The sequence below is a fragment of the Lissotriton vulgaris genome, chromosome 1_1 (genome assembly GCF_964263255.1).
Source record: "Lissotriton vulgaris chromosome 1_1, aLisVul1.2, whole genome shotgun sequence".
NCBI classification, from domain to species: domain Eukaryota; kingdom Metazoa; phylum Chordata; class Amphibia; order Caudata; family Salamandridae; genus Lissotriton; species Lissotriton vulgaris.
In genome coordinates, this window is record NC_141685.1 from 84991157 (window position 1) to 85006767 (window position 15611).

General features: G+C 44.4%; 1 protein-coding gene across 2 annotated transcripts in view; it reads left to right on the plus strand.

Annotated features, from left to right (window-relative positions):
- Positions 1-15611, plus strand: part of LOC147737464 (uncharacterized) — a 489484-nt gene that overhangs the window by 166917 nt on the left and 306956 nt on the right. Inside the window, exon 1 of one of the 2 annotated variants that reach the window (XR_015297554.1) lies at positions 13065-13162. The exons of the other annotated variant lie outside the window; for it this stretch is intronic. The gene's annotated coding sequence lies outside the window, so the exon portion shown is untranslated. Of the gene's footprint in view, positions 1-13064; positions 13163-15611 lie in introns of those variants that run through there. 2 annotated transcript variants of the gene reach the window in all.

The following is a 15611-nucleotide window of genomic DNA, read 5'->3' on the forward strand; positions in this document are numbered from 1 at the left end:
GGCATTTCAGCCGTCGTCGGACCGGCTTGCTTGAATCCTGATGGTGCAGGATATACTCAGATGTGAGTCCCTTGCTCATTGCACCATCAGGATTCAAGCAAGCCGGGACCACGACGACGGCTGAAATGCCAGAAACCGGTCCCCGGTAGCTTGTTTCCTTCCCAGTGTAAGAATTGGCTTGGTAGTTTGGTTTGCCCTGTTCCCATCATGCACTGGGACAGGAACAGACTAATTTGCATATAGCCACGTTCTGAGCTGGGATGGTGCAGTGAGCTAAAAAACGGTGTTGGATCTAGCCCTGATCTCTTGACTGGGTGAGAGTATTCTGCTTAATTCAGAAACTCTGTCCATCACCACCCCTTGTTGTTAAATATTTTGTCCACCCTAAGCGTGGAAGGGTATACTCAGATGTGAGTCCCTTGCTCATTGCACCATCAGCATTCAAGCAAGCCGGGCCGACGACGGCTGAAATGCCAGAAACCGGTCCCCGGTAGTTTGTTTCCTTCCCAGTGTAAAAATTGGCTTGGTAGTTTGGTTTGCCCTGTTCCCATCATGCACTCGGACAGGAACAACTAATTTGCATATAGCAAGGTTTTGAGCTGGGATGGTGCAGTGAGCTAAAAAACGGTGTTGGATCTAGCCCTGATCTCTTGACTGGGTCAGAGTATTCTGCTTAATTCAGAAACTCTGTCCATCACCACCCCTTGTTGTTAAATATTTTGTCCACCCTAAGCGTGGAAGAGTATACTCAGATGTGAGTCCCTTGCTCATTGCACCATCAGGATTCAAGCAAGCCGGGCCGACAACGGCTGAAATGCCAGAAACCGGTCCCCGGTAGCTTGTTTCCTTCCCAGTGTAAGAATTGGCCTGGTAGTTTGGTTTGCCCTGTTCCCATCATGCACTGGGACAGGAACAGACTAATTAGCATATAGCCAGGTTCTGAGCTGGGATGGTGCAGTGAGCTAAAAAACGGTGTTGGATCTAGCCCTGATCTCTTGACTGGGTAAGAGTATTCTGCTTAATTCAGAAACTCTGTCCATCACCACCCCTTGTTGTTAAATAAGGGTGCCAGCTCTAACACTCCCTTTTCCCATTTTTAAGCTTACACCTAATCTGAGCCATGGTATATCCTCTAGGCACTACCTTGAATGCTTCCCAAACTTTAACTCCTGAGGAGATAGAGCCCGCAATAATGTCAAAATAATCTATGATATTATCCCACAGATGTTTCAAAAGAGTATTATCCAATAGCAACCAGGCATTCAAACACCGCATTCCAGCTGAGTGCTCATGTATGTGCTTCACAAAGCTTTGAATGACCCTACAGGAAGTGATGTCACCTAATATTTGACGTTAATAATGTCAGAGGATGGGGCGTGGCTTCGGCTTCGCCCGAGAAGGCGGCGTAGCTCCTCTCCCGACCTCTGCTCCTTGATGCTTTTTCTCATCTCACCAGGCAGTTTTCGACTCGGAAACGCTGCCGCTTGCTGTTGGACATGAGGTGAGCCTAGCACCCTCATATTGGATGCTCTCTACTGCTTTTTTTTTAATCAATTTTCGTCCGCGACTCGTTTTCTCGAGTCCCGGCCGCCATTTTGTTTGTTGAGAAGTGCGAATTGCACTTTGGGATGCTGCAACTTCCTTTCAACTGGTTTATTCTCTGAATTGTCGCATCGCTGCATTTCTACTCCTGAAATGAGGTGAGCCCAACTCCCCCTGACTTGTAATGGCTTTTGCAGCTTTCTTGGTGCTATTGTCGATTATGCCACGGATCTCTGGCTCCCATCCGCTATTCTAAATGACACCACAGCGTTTCTGCACTTGATCCTCTGGGCTCTGTCTGCTCATTTCTGTGCTTCAATTTTTGGACTGCTAATCGCTCATTCTCTGTCTTCATTGTGAGGTGAGCCAACGATCTCATGTGCACCAGTGTTTTGCTGCATTTATACTGTTGGCAGCTGCTTTTCATTTTCTCCACATTTCAGCCGCCACTCTCCCTCCTTTTCTCTCCTCAGTGGAGTGCATTCTTCACATGAGCGCTATGATATCACATCATTCCCAAATTTTGTGGCTGTTTTTCTTTTCTCTCAGCTGAGTTTTTTTTCCCTCAGACACTCTGCCTGTTGCTTTAATTGTTTCATGACCTCAACACTAATCAAATGACTTTTCTGGTGACTTTCTTTCACTGGTTCTAACTCTTGGTGACCAACGCCTTGCTCAGTATCAGTTCTCTGTTACTCCTATATGGGGAAACTTCGTAACCTGAAACTCTCTTCAATTGCCAAAGTACCTACTCACTCAGACTCTGACTCTCCGTCACAGGATATGGAAGAGGGCGCAATGTCTAAATCTGAGATTAATTCAGGTGCTATTTCTAAGTCTCACAATTCTGCTATTGACAGCTTCAGCTACCTCTAAGCACCTCAAGAAAGACCCTCCCTCCCTCTCCTGATCATACATCTTCCTCTATGGATCTTATTCTAGAGGAGCTACGAGCTCTTAGACCTTTTATGGAGATGACAACTAAAACTTTACAAGTCATGCACGACAAATGGTCGTCATTGGACTCTTGTGTCTTAATTCTTGAGCAATCCACAGAATCTCTACAAAGTTCCTGCTCCTGGATTTCTTCCCTAGACTCTGAAATTCTTCAGCTCAAAAGACAGACAGAGGATTTGGAAAACAGGAATCGTAGAAACAACCTACGTCTTTATGGTCTTCCTGAACTTTCAGAGGGATCTAATCCTACCGCCTTCTTCCAATCCTTCCTTCCAAACATTTTAGACGCACTTGCCTTACCTTCCATCAATATACAGAGAGCACATCGGCTGGGTACCAAAGTCTCCTCCAAGCCTCGAGGCGTCATCAAGCTGTTTTTACAGTACACTGATCTCCTACAGGTTCTTTCAGCCACTAAGATCAAGAAACAAATTGTTTGGGAGGGTAATTGTCTCTATCTGTCGCAAGATGTTGCTAAGGTTACTGCTGACCGTCGGAAGAAATTTCTTGATATGCGTCCAAAGTTGAGAGCACTTAATGCCAGATATGGTCTCCTTCAACCATGCCTTTTCAAAGTCACCTACAAGGAAAAGACTACTACATTTGAGGATCCTGCAGTACTACAAGAATTTGTACGTCGTCATGGAGCGGATGTTATGGACACTTCCAATAACACCTAATTGATCCTGATACTTCTATAGTCTTGTGTATCCCATTTTTATTTTTTGTTGTCTATTTCTAACCGCGTGTTCTACCCTTTATTATTACCCTATGTGTACTCTTACTTCATCTTAATGTTTGTCCTTGTTGATCTTTCTCATTGCTATGTTTTTCTACCTCTCACAGATTCCCCCTCAATCATCATATCCTGACGTTTCCCCACTAGTCCTGTCTACTGTCTTTACGCCACCATGTTAGCGGAGGTTAGGTTGTTGCTCTTGCTGTTATCGTTGTCGTCTTTTGACGTCGTCATCCCCCTCTCCCCCTCGTTTGTACCCGTAAGTATGTTTCTCTGTCATCTGTTATGGATATATACTGTCTTTACGTTCTTTGTCCTTTTCTTCTTTATCTCTTTATCCTTTCTCTCTTCTCCTTTCCTAACCTTTTCCTCTTCTCTTTCTCTTTACCTTCTCCTCTTCTCTTTGGTTCCTAGCTTTTTCTCTTTTCTTCTCTTTTTCATTTTCTACTTCTCATTTTCTATAGTTTCAGTAAGCATGCTATTGCTTTATACTTCCTCACAGTTTTTTAATTCCGTGTTGTTACCTGGAATGTTAAGGGATTGAATAATCCGATTAAAAGGCAACGGGTATTATCACATCTTGCCAGACTTAAAGTAGATGTTGCTCTTATTCAGGAATCCCATCTCTCAGAGGCTGAGGCTTTCAAAGTTAAACGTTGTTGGGTAGGACATGTTTTCTTTCCTCCTACTAATGATAAGAAAAATGGTGTTCTGATTTTATTTCATAAAAAGTTAAATGTCTCCGTGATTTCTCAAGAATGTGACACTAATGGTCGTTGGATATTTTTTAAAGTACTTATTGATAACATTCCCATTTTGTTTTTTAATGTTTATGCTCCTACGGGCGTTGACAAGCTTTTTTGGCCTTCTATCTCAGATAAATTGTCTACTTTAAAAGATGATTATATTATTTTTAGTGATGATTGCAATCAAATTGTTGACCCTATCCTTGACCGTCATTCCAAAGTTAAATTCTCACCTTCTAGAATGCACTCCCAATTCACCAAAACTATTCAAAATAATGCATTAGTAGACTTATGGAGGTTGTGCAACCCCGATCTTAGGGAGTACAGTTTTTATTCCCCTTCTCATAATTCTCAATCCCGAATTGATTACATGTTTCTTAGCAAAGCCTTGACTCAACACACCATTCACTCTGATATTGTCTCCATCTTGATATCAGATCATGCTCCTGTACTTGTTGATATTGACCTCATTCCCTTCTCCCCACACTATGGTAGATGGAGATTCAACAACTCCTTACTCCTTGACCCCACTTTTTGCACAGAATTAACTAAGTTCACCTCTGAGTTCTTTTTACTTAATCATTCCCCCGATTCCTCTTATGTCATGGTTTGGACTCATTTAAGGCAGCCTCTAGAGGTTTTATAATTAATTTTGTTTCGCAAAAGAAAAAACTCAACGAAGCTAAGTCTGCTCAACTACTCTCTCATATCAAACACTTAGAGCTTACCTACCACTCCTTGAATTCCGAATCCTCCCTTAAAGATATTATTGATGCCAAAATTTCCTTTAATAAATTTACCGCTGATGCTGCTTCCAAGTTACTACTGAAGTGTAATTCACGTTATTACGGTGGCCAAAATAAAATGGGGAAGTTACTTGCTAACTATCTAAAAATTCGAAAGGAAAGAACAAAAATTTAAATGATCAAAACATCAGCTGGTGACTCTTTACTTAAGGAAAGGATATTCTTAATGAATTTGTGACTTTCTACAAAACTCTTTACACCCCAGAATCAGTTCCTGACTCAGCCGACCTACTTTCTTATTTCCAATCTCTCCCTCCTCCTCTTTCATCCCATGTAGATTTTGGATCTTTAAATGCTGACATCTCATTATCGGAAATCTCCCATGCTGTCTCAAAATTGTGCCATGGTAAAGCCCCCGGCCCAGATGGGTTTACCATTGAATATTAAATCACTTTGCCTCTCTCCCTCTACCAAAACTTTTACTGTTATTTCAATCTTTTCTTGTCTATGGCCTTTCAAGTGGCTCTTCTCAACAAGCCTTAATATGCCTAATTCATAAGGAGGATAAGGATCATTCTCTCTGTAAGAATTACAGGCCCATCTCTTTAGTCAACACCGACTTTAAAATTTTAGCAAAGATTTTAGCTCTTCGCATGGACCCTTTCCTACCCGACTTAATTGGTCCTGAGCAGTCTGGTTTCGTTAAGGGACGCTTGTCCTCTGACAATTCCTGAGTCTTCTTTGATATTCTCAGTAAAGCCCCCTCTCTTGATCTTCCTCTAGCTGCTATTTCACTAGACGCCGAGAAAGCCTTTGACAGGATTAGTTGGGATTTTATGTTTCGCGCTCTCTCTTGGGCTGGTTTTCCACCCAAATTTATCTCCTTTATTTCTCTACTTTATTCTGGCCCTCGAGCGTCTATTTTTGTCAACGGCGTAGTTTCAGATTATTTCAACCTTCAAAGAGGCGTCCGACAAGGTTGCCCTCTTTCCCCGTTATTATTTGTTTTGGCTTTAGAACCTTTTCTTACTAAAATTTGTCAGGATGATTCAATTTCTGGTTTCCACTTTGACTCTCAACAAGTTAAACTTTCGGTTTATGCAATGATATTCTTTTTTACTGTTCGGATCCTAGCTCTTCTCTTCCCTCTCTTCTTCAACAAGTTTCTTCTTTCTCCGCTGTTTCTGGCTAACGCCTTAATGTAGACAAATGCGAAATTCTTCCTTTAAATTCTCTCAACCAAAAACATCTTTTTGATTCTTCTGGTATTTCGTGGAAACCCTCCAAAATTAAATATTTGGAAGTTTGGTTTGCTCCTCTTTTATCTGATATTCTGAAAATACATTTTGATTATGTTTCCAAGAAATTGGATGACGCCCTCACTCATGGGCACACACTTTTCCTGTCTTGGTGGGGACGTTTGAATTCCATTAAAATGATGCTCTCACCCCTTCTACTATACACTATCTCCATGATACCTATCCGTATTCCCGATTATCATTTCAAGAAAATGGATTCTATCCTACTAAAGTTCCTGTGGAATGGTAAACGAACCAGCATTGCTCTCGCCTCTTTGAAGAAGGATAAATCTCAGTCTGGAGTTCACTTCCCTGATTTCAAGGCATATCATTGTGCTTTTTCTCTCAAACCAACGGCTCGTTGGCTTTCCAACGATCTTCCTCTTTATCCCCCTCTCTGGTTTAAGATTGAGTCTTCCTTTATCTCTCCTTTTGATTTTCATGAAATTTTATCTTTCACATCTTCTCTGACTCGCTTTCGTAATCCTGTCATCTCTCATTCTCGCAATCTCCTTCCCCCTTATTTGTCCTCATCGTATCCTTCTATCTCTTCCACTCTTGATCAACCCATCTGGCATAATAAACAACTCAAGATCCGTAACCGCTCTTTCTTTTGGAAATCTTGGCACTCACATGACCTTCGCTGGATCTCTCAACTTCTCTCTCACAATCACACTCCCCTTTCTTTTCTAGATCTTCAATCTCTATTTTCCTTACCATCTAGCTCCCTATCTCAATACAACACGCTGCTTCCCTTTCTTACGCCTTATCTTGCTTCCTTACCGATTTCCAACCCCATTCCTGCCGCTTTTCGTCCCATTTCTCTGGCACGTGCCTCCTCTCCCTCCGCATCGTTTCTTTATAACTCTGCTCGATTATCTGCTGACAGGCCCAAATCTAAAATTGAATTGGCTTGGGAACGTGACTTCTCATTAGAATGGTCAATTGTCTTATGGGAAAAATTTAGTCTAAGATTCCTAAGACCTCTATAGCTGCCAATACAACTCAAACTCTATATTTTATTTACACCCGTACTCTTTTCACTCCTTCTGTTTTGTCCACCTTCTCCACTGGCACCCCCTCTACTTGCTGGTCATGTCCCTGTCCACTTGCAGATTTAAAACACATGCTATTTGAATGTCCTTCCATTCTCCAATTTTGGAAACTAGTTTGGCTTCAAATTCAACGCATCTTTCAGTTCCGGATTCCTTTTTCTATTCCTCGCATCTTTTTAGGCTCTCTATCCCCTGCACACCCCCATTCTCACCACACTGCTCTTTCATTGATCTTTTGATAGGTATTGCTTTTCATCACATTACCTCTAATTGGAAACAAGCCACTAATGTTTCTTTTAGGTCATGGTGGAAAGCAGTGTGTTTCCACCACCGTCTAGACACTAATTATGTTTCTCCTGTTTCCTTAGCAATTAAATGAGATCTCCTTTGGCTTCCTCTAGTAACTTATCTTTCCTCCTCTGCCCCTTCCTCCAAAATCCATGATGTTCATTCTACAGAGGTACGCAAACCACCTTAATTTCCCCCATTGCCTTTAAAATCACCAATACTTATTAATGTTCCCTTTATTGCTATTTTCCCTGCTATTTTCAATTTGTTCTGTTTTCTGTAATTTATTATGCTTGCTTTATCACTCTATATGCATGACTTTGGATATTTTCATTGTTTTCTTTATTTATATTTATTATATGCCACTCCATATTCTTTACCGTTATTGTATAACTTTATGAATTATTATATTGATTGTTTTTTCATTCCTGCTTCTGTTCATGTTTTCTCTCAAACTTAAAAAAAAAAATGTCAGAGGATGAGATATCAGTGAAATTATAGGAATGATGAGTGCACAGCTAACATCCAAATCATTAATGCAGACATCCAAATGGACATTACACCGAATGTATAATCTGTTCAGTCGTCAAGGTGAAGCGTCCCCACACCACTTCCGGCTGACACGAAGGTCAGCTCTCTAGTTGCTCCCCCATATAAGACTGAAGGGCAGCACTAGACAATTGGATTGTTCTTTGACATACGAGCGCACGCTACTCGCATTACTCATCCCTGAGATTGCTTCAGGCTCATGCTGAGTTAGGTTCATGCTTGGTTAACTCCAGATAGTCAGTGCCCGCTTTTATCGACAGACGGCAGCGCCGATCAAAGACGCCTCCTAGCCGATTTTAAACACACTTGTGTTTTTACTGTAATTGACTGAAAAATTGCATTTTACTCTATTTTAATCTAAATTGAATTGTCACTTCGTTACTGTGCTGCACTCACCTATTGCCCCGGCGGGTTCCCCGTTCCACCGCTGAAAGTTCAGTTTGTGTGTAGGGAACCGGAAGCGTCCCCACACAACTTCCGGCCAACACGAAGGTCAGCTCTCTAGTTGCTCCCCCATATTAGCTAATGCCTCCTGTCTCACGCAGCGGACACGCACAGCGGACACGCACAGCGGGCACGCCACCTGTGCGCCGAAGGCGCGCCAAAGGTAAGCCCATCTGCGCCCGTCCGCGCCGGGACCGGGCCCAGGGCCATACCACCTGGTCAGGCTCAACCACCTTTTAACCTTCCAAGGATCACGTACACCTCAGCGGATTTGCTAGCTTTTAGGATGCCCTCCAATGTATTACACTGTCCACCACATGCCCTCCGCTCAAATCCTATTGGAGGCCCTTTTAAATGCGCTTTTTGCATAACTGCTCCCCCTCCTCAATCTCCGCCCAGACCATTCCAAGCCGCTCTTATTAACGCTCGCTCTCTCCCAAAACACAGAATAGAGATACTAGAGTTTATCACCGCCCACTCCCTTGATCTACTCTTCATCACAGAGACTTGGGGCGACAATGCCTCAGGGCCGGACTTCAGGGCCGCTTTACCGGACGGCTTCTGTGCAAGTCGTCATGACAGAATGATAAAAAAAGGTGGCGGACTAGCCATTATTCATAGAGACCATTTCCGCATAAAAACCATAGCCCTTAACCACGTAGGCTGCGAATCACTCTTCTTCTCCATTGTTCTCCCCAAAAATCAGTCTTTTACCGGTACCCTACTATTCCACCAGGTCCTCGAACCAATTTCCTCGCAAATCTCAATAATCTCATTGAAACCGCGGCAGGAACCCCCCACTACACGATATTAGGTGACTTCAACTTTCATCTAGAATCCCTTACAGATAATGAAACATCCCTCCTTACTAACGACTTCCAGGCAGCTGGACTCCGCCAAACTGTCACTACACACACTCATAAAGCGGGCCACACCATTGACGGCATATTCTCTAACAACCCGGACATCACGGCTCCCACTGCTATTCCCCTTACTTGGATGGATCACTCTGCTGTCCTCTTCAACATCAAACCAAAAAGGCCTTCTCCGACCTATGCTAAACATACCTCTGTGTTGACTACCAGAGATTGGAAAAACATTGACATTTCCCTTCTAATGTCCACTCTGACAAACTCTTTTAATACTACGGAGTCTGACCCGGAACTAGCATCTAAAAATTACCTTACCCGCCTTGACACTGCCTTTAACACTTTGGCCCCCCCTAAGTCCACTTCTCGAAACCGAAGAACCCCTTCCACCCCTTGGTTCTCTGAACCTCTTTGTCTACAAAGACAATACTGCCGAAACCTCGAAAGACATTGGTGAAAGCACTATCACCCACAGGATAAACAAACATACAAGAATGCTCTTGCCAACTATAAACAACTCATATTTTCTGAAAAAAGGAACTATTATATCACCCAAATCAACTCGGCAAACAACTCGGCAAAAAAACTTTTTCAGGTGGTCAATCATCTTTCTAATTCCCCTGACCCCCTCCAGACACCTCCCAATCCCTCTGTGACTCCTTGGCCAATTTCTTCTCCGACAAAGTCACTTCCATTTTCTCTGCTTTCACGCCTCACTCCTGCCCTGCTAAGAACGTCTCCTTAGACGATTCTACCTCCCACTCCCCTACCTTTCTCAAATTTCGTCAGGCCCCCATTGAACAAATGTCATAGTTAATTTGCACAACTAAATTAGGTTCACCCTTGGACCCTTGCCCTCACTCCATTCTCAACCTCATTTCAGAGGTCATCGCCCCGGCCATTGCCAACATTTGCAACACCATATTCCATACAGGCTTCTACCCTTCTGTGTGGAAAAATGGCAGTATTAGGCCACTGCTAAAGAAACCCAATCTTGACCCAGTATTACCAGCTAGTTACAGACCTATTGCATGTCTTCTGTTCCCTTCCAAAATCTTTAAAAACATAATGAACAGACAATTATCCGAATTCATAGAGACCAACCACTTGCTGGATGACACTCAATTCGGTTTCAGACAAGGACACGGAACGGAGATGGCGCTCATTAAAGCTGCTGATGAGATCAGGATGACCATGGATAAAGGCGGGGCGGCAATCCTAATATTGCTAGATCTATCTGCAGCCTTCAACATGGTCGATCATACCACCTTGATCGACCATGTCTCAGCAATAGGCATTAGAGACAGGGCCAAAGACCCTCTTGCTTCCTTCCTGGCCAATCGCACACAATCGGTAAAATTGGGGCCATTTGCTTCTCCCATTTTTTCCCTCCCCTGTGGAGTACCACAGGGTTCCTCGCTAAGTCCAACCTTATTCAAAATATATGTTTTGGACTTAGCGAGGGTGATTAAGTCATAAGGCATTCATCTTAAAACTTACGCCGATGACACCCAGCTGGTCCTGTCAGTCCATCACGATGGAGATTCAGTTGCAGCCAATTTCCTAGAGGGAATGCTAGCCATCAGCTCCTGGATGGCATCTAATTCTCTAAAATTAAACTCTCATAAAACCGAGAGCATGACATTCAGCAAACTAGAACCCAGTTGGTCCCCACAGTGGTGGCCAAGTGATATGGGACCTCCACCTGTAACAAGAGTCAGAAACTTTGGGGTCGTCTTCGACGACAAATTGCTCTTCAACCACCACGTTAATACTGTGGCATCCTCTTCCTTCTTCACATTGAGGAAAATTAAGAAGCTCCTTCCCTACCCCCCGACCGCAGCGGGAAAAACCCTAATCACAACCCTCTTTTTTTCTAGGATTGACTACTGCAATGCCCTCCTCCTCAACACACAAGAAAAAGTTCTAAACTAGCTTCAGGTAATACAGAACGCCTCAGCAAGAATCCTCTTAGGCATCCCTAAGTTCAGCTCCATCTCTTCGTTCATCCGCCAGCTCCACTGGCTACCCATCAAAAGCCGGACTAAGTTCAAGGCATTATGTATCCCGCAGTTCCTCAAATATGCCTTCCGCCCACTTGCTTCTTCTAGGACCCTGCGCTCAGCCTCAGCACATCTCCTTAACGTCCCGCACACAAAAAAAGCTAAGTGGGGCGACAGATGCTTTGTTATCTCCACAGCAAGACTATGGAATGCCCTCCCCCTCAACATTAAAATCAGTCCCACCCTCCTTAACTTTAGGAAGCAATTAAAAACTTGGCTGTTTACTCACTAACTGTGCTCTACATGTCCATTTTCAATCCTTAAGCGCTTAGACACCTCTGGGTAATTGCGCGCGATACAAATTGCCAAAACATAAACATAAACATAAACAAATAGCCAAAGTGAATTCCTCTGTTTTAAGAGAAACTTAAAAACTTATCTCTTTCCTAGTGAAGTGTGATCTCTGTAACCGTTGCTAGTTTGTCTTTCAAAGCGCCAGGATACCCTTTGGGTGGCAGTGTTTTGCGCTATATAAGTCCGGAATACAATACAATACTATACAAATATTGAAAATATACTGTTATCAATATGTAGGCCAGTGGGATTGCTGAACTCTATGGAATGAATAGTATCTCCCTCTTTGACTTTAAGCGGCTACTCTGCACACAGTAGAAGTTCGAGCAAAGTCACATATGGAATTCTAGTTCTAGCCTCCCCCTTCTCTGAGTTATAAGATTCAGCAAGGTGTGAGTGAGACTTTAGCACAACCTCTAAATGTGTGAGTGTCACTCATGATGAGTGAGACTTGAAGGCTCTGATGTGTGTGTGTGTGTTGGATCTGATGTCACTGCAGAGGCAACAAATGCAACTTGCCTGACAGTGCTACGAAGCCCTCCTGCACCTGCACATGGATGGTGTGTGGACGAGGAATGACTTATGACAGGAGAGAGGGTTACCACCTGGCCGGTCTTTTTGCAGCATGGCCTGTATTTTAATGTTCCGGCGAGTACAAAAGTAGGAAGATATGTTAAAGCTGGTATGTTTACCTCTAATCAGTGCAAACTTAAAATATCAAATATAAGCAGAAATCACTTTAAAATGTGATCTAGAGCTGCCTTAACGAATCATGACTGATAGTTAAAGTAAACAAAGACAGAAAAGCCATTTTAAAAATCAATACAAATACTTTTATCCAAAGTCTTATTGAAAATTAATATCCGGGCCGTTGCAAAACCTTAACACATGACCAAAGGTGGTAACTCTAATAAGAGTCTGTATGAAGGAGTCTGGCATTAATTAGTGCTGGAATACCCTCTCATCCTCAGACCCGGCACCGGTCACTCACTGCCAAGGGACCATCCACAGAGGGAGAAACCTCTGAGAGTCAAACCCGATTGTTCTGTCTTATGAATTTATTGAGACTGCAATCTACTTCTTTCTTTATTTTATAAGTGAACCTTTGAAGGGAGGGAGTGAGCAGGTAAACAATGCAGAGAAATGCAAAAGTTAATTTGGAATGCTGTTTGAATATACACAGCCCTACCAAATATAAAGAATTACCCACAGAAACAGGGAAATTAGAAAAACGCTGTCCAGATTAATTCTGGCAGTTTCAACATTTTCATATATTTAATGAAACAGAGACTGTCATTTTCAATTGACTAGAGGCGGCGGTTCCGTCAGTGGCCACCAGAGGGAGCTCCTCGCCTGCTGATGAAAACCACTGAGCTGCACATTGGATGAAAGTGAGAAGGGTTTCCTCTTCCGGGTCAGCAGCGGCAGAGACAGCACCAGCAGCGGCGGTGACATCACTTCCGGCCTCTTCTTGTGTTTCCAGCCTGCTGCAGAGGAGGAAGGAGCTCTGTCTGTCTGTGCAGTTACCTCCATCTTCAGACCCTCACAGACCCCCCTTCGGACCCCAGATCTGTTGCCCCCCATTCCCCCCCCACCCCCCGGCCCCAGGGGGAGGAGAGAGCCCGGACATGTCTGCACAGGTCTAAGCTCAGGTAGGAGATTGTCAGCACCTTCTGCTGTGTTTGTAGAAATAGACTGAATAATCCTGGAGGGAATCTCTGCAGGAGCCGGGCTGAGCTGGGCTCTTCTATCCGGGGGCCCCTGGGGCTAAGCTGGGCTCTTCTATCCGGGTCCCTGGGGCAGAGCTAGGCTCTTCTATCTGCGGGGCCCCTGGGGCTGAGCTGGGCTCTTCTATCCTGGGGCCCCTGGGCCTGAGCTGGGCTCTTCTATCCGGGAGCCCCTGGGGCTGAGCGGGGCTCTTCCATCCAGGGCCCCGGGGGTTGAGCTGGGCTCTTCTACCTGGGGGCCCCTGGGGATGAGCTGGGCTCTTCTATCTGGCGCCCCTGGGGTTGAGCTGGGCTCTTCTATCCGGGGCCCCTGGTGCTGAACTGGGCTCTTCTATCCGGGGGCCCCTGGGGCTGAGCTGGGCTCTTCTATCCGGGGCCTGGAGGAGGAGGGGTTGTGCTCTTCTATTATGGAGCGCCTGGGGGGCTTTACTCCCAACTCTGGGTGTGTTTGTGGGCATCATTTGTGTTAAAAAGGGGATCTGTGCACTGCATCTTACTGCACTATGAGGAATCTTTACACTCTGTCCTGCATCTTACTGCACTGTGAGTAATTTGTGCACTACACTGTATCTATCTTACTACACTGTAAGGTATCTTTGTCACTGCACTGCATCTTATGGAACTATGAAAAATCACTGCCAGGAGCTCAACTGAGCTGGCCTCATCTATCTGGGGACGTTGTGGGGGAGGCGAGAGGGGGTTTTCCTTCTTGCCCTGCTGGTTTTAGTGGTCATCATTTTTTTTAAGGGGAAATCTATGCACACTGCACTGCATCTTGAGGAAAGCTAGTGTGCACACTACTGCTTTTTATTACACTGTGAGTGGTATTTAAAATAAAAGAGGAAATCTGTGTAGACTCCTTTTACTATTCTGTGCAGGGTGCTAAGAGCCCATCTGTGGTCTGCAAACAGAATCACTTTTTACAACAGTCCGAGGTGCGTTTAAAAAGGAGAAAATCTCAGCACGCTGCACCGCTCTTTACTCTTCAGTGTGATAAATCTGTCCATACTGCACTTCCTTCTACTACACACAGGGGCACACAGCGCAGCTCAGCAAGCCATCTAGCTGCACTGCGTGATACTGAAGGGCAGGAATGTGCTGCATCTAACACTCTACAGCGCAGTCCTGTCTTTCCCTGCGCTGGCGCTCAATGTGCTCCTAGCCCCAAAGCCGGCACCCCTGCACCTCGGTACAAGAGTGCGTGCCTTGCAAACAGGATTGTTTTTGTGCAGAAAGGGGCACCCTCTTGCACAAAAGCAATCCCCTGAAGCATTTTCCTCTTTCATGTGCGCTGCAGAATCCAGGACACATCGAAGCAAGGAAGAAGGAGAAATAAAGATATTTATCCGCGTTACACCTTTCCATTTTGACGCACTCCCAGGTCTGCCAGTGTTGGTGAATCTGGGAATGCGGCAAAATCTATGGGGCGATGCGTGGGAACGCCCACTCTCCACCCAGGGAACCCGTCACTGGGGCAGATAACGCTTCAAGGGCGGCCCCTAAGTGTGGTATTTTCAGAAGCGATGACCTGTGCGCGTTGCTTTGTTCTTTACTACGTCACGAGGCTTGTTAACAGAAGAGGAAGTCTGAGCCCTGCACTCGAAGCAGTGTTAGGACCACAGGAGGAAATCTATTTTACAGCAGAGTGAGGGGAGGTTACAAAAGAGAAGATCTGTCCACTCTGCACTGCAGTTCACTGACACTTTGAGGCACATTTACAGAGAGAATCTGTCAGTACTGCACTGCTTTTACCCATACTATGAGGGGCCATAACAGGAGGAAAGCTGTGTGCAGTGCACTGCTGTGTATTACACTACCAGGGACATTTACATAGGAAACACAATGAGGGGTGTTTACAAAAGAGGAAATCTGTGTACAAAGCATTGCTTTTCACTATATTATAATGGGTACCTATCGATCTGTAAGGTGCATGGATGTTTATGTACACTTCGAGAAGTGTTTAAAGTACAGAATATCTGTGTGCTGCTTTTTACTCACAAACTACGAGGGGCATTTAATGTGGGGACATTTATAAACTGCACCACTTATTACCGACACCCATGGGTTTTAATTAAACAAGCAAATCTGTGCACATTGCACTGCGTTTTACTGCCACTATCAGGATTGCAGAGGTCAACATTGCTACTCTGCACTACTTTTGACTTTACTTCACTTTGAGGAGGCGTTTGCAGAAGTAACCTCTGCACCTGGCACTGCTTTTTACTGACAGTGGAAGGGAAACAAGGACATGAATAATCTCGGTTAGATCTAGATTCATTCTGATATCCAGCCTT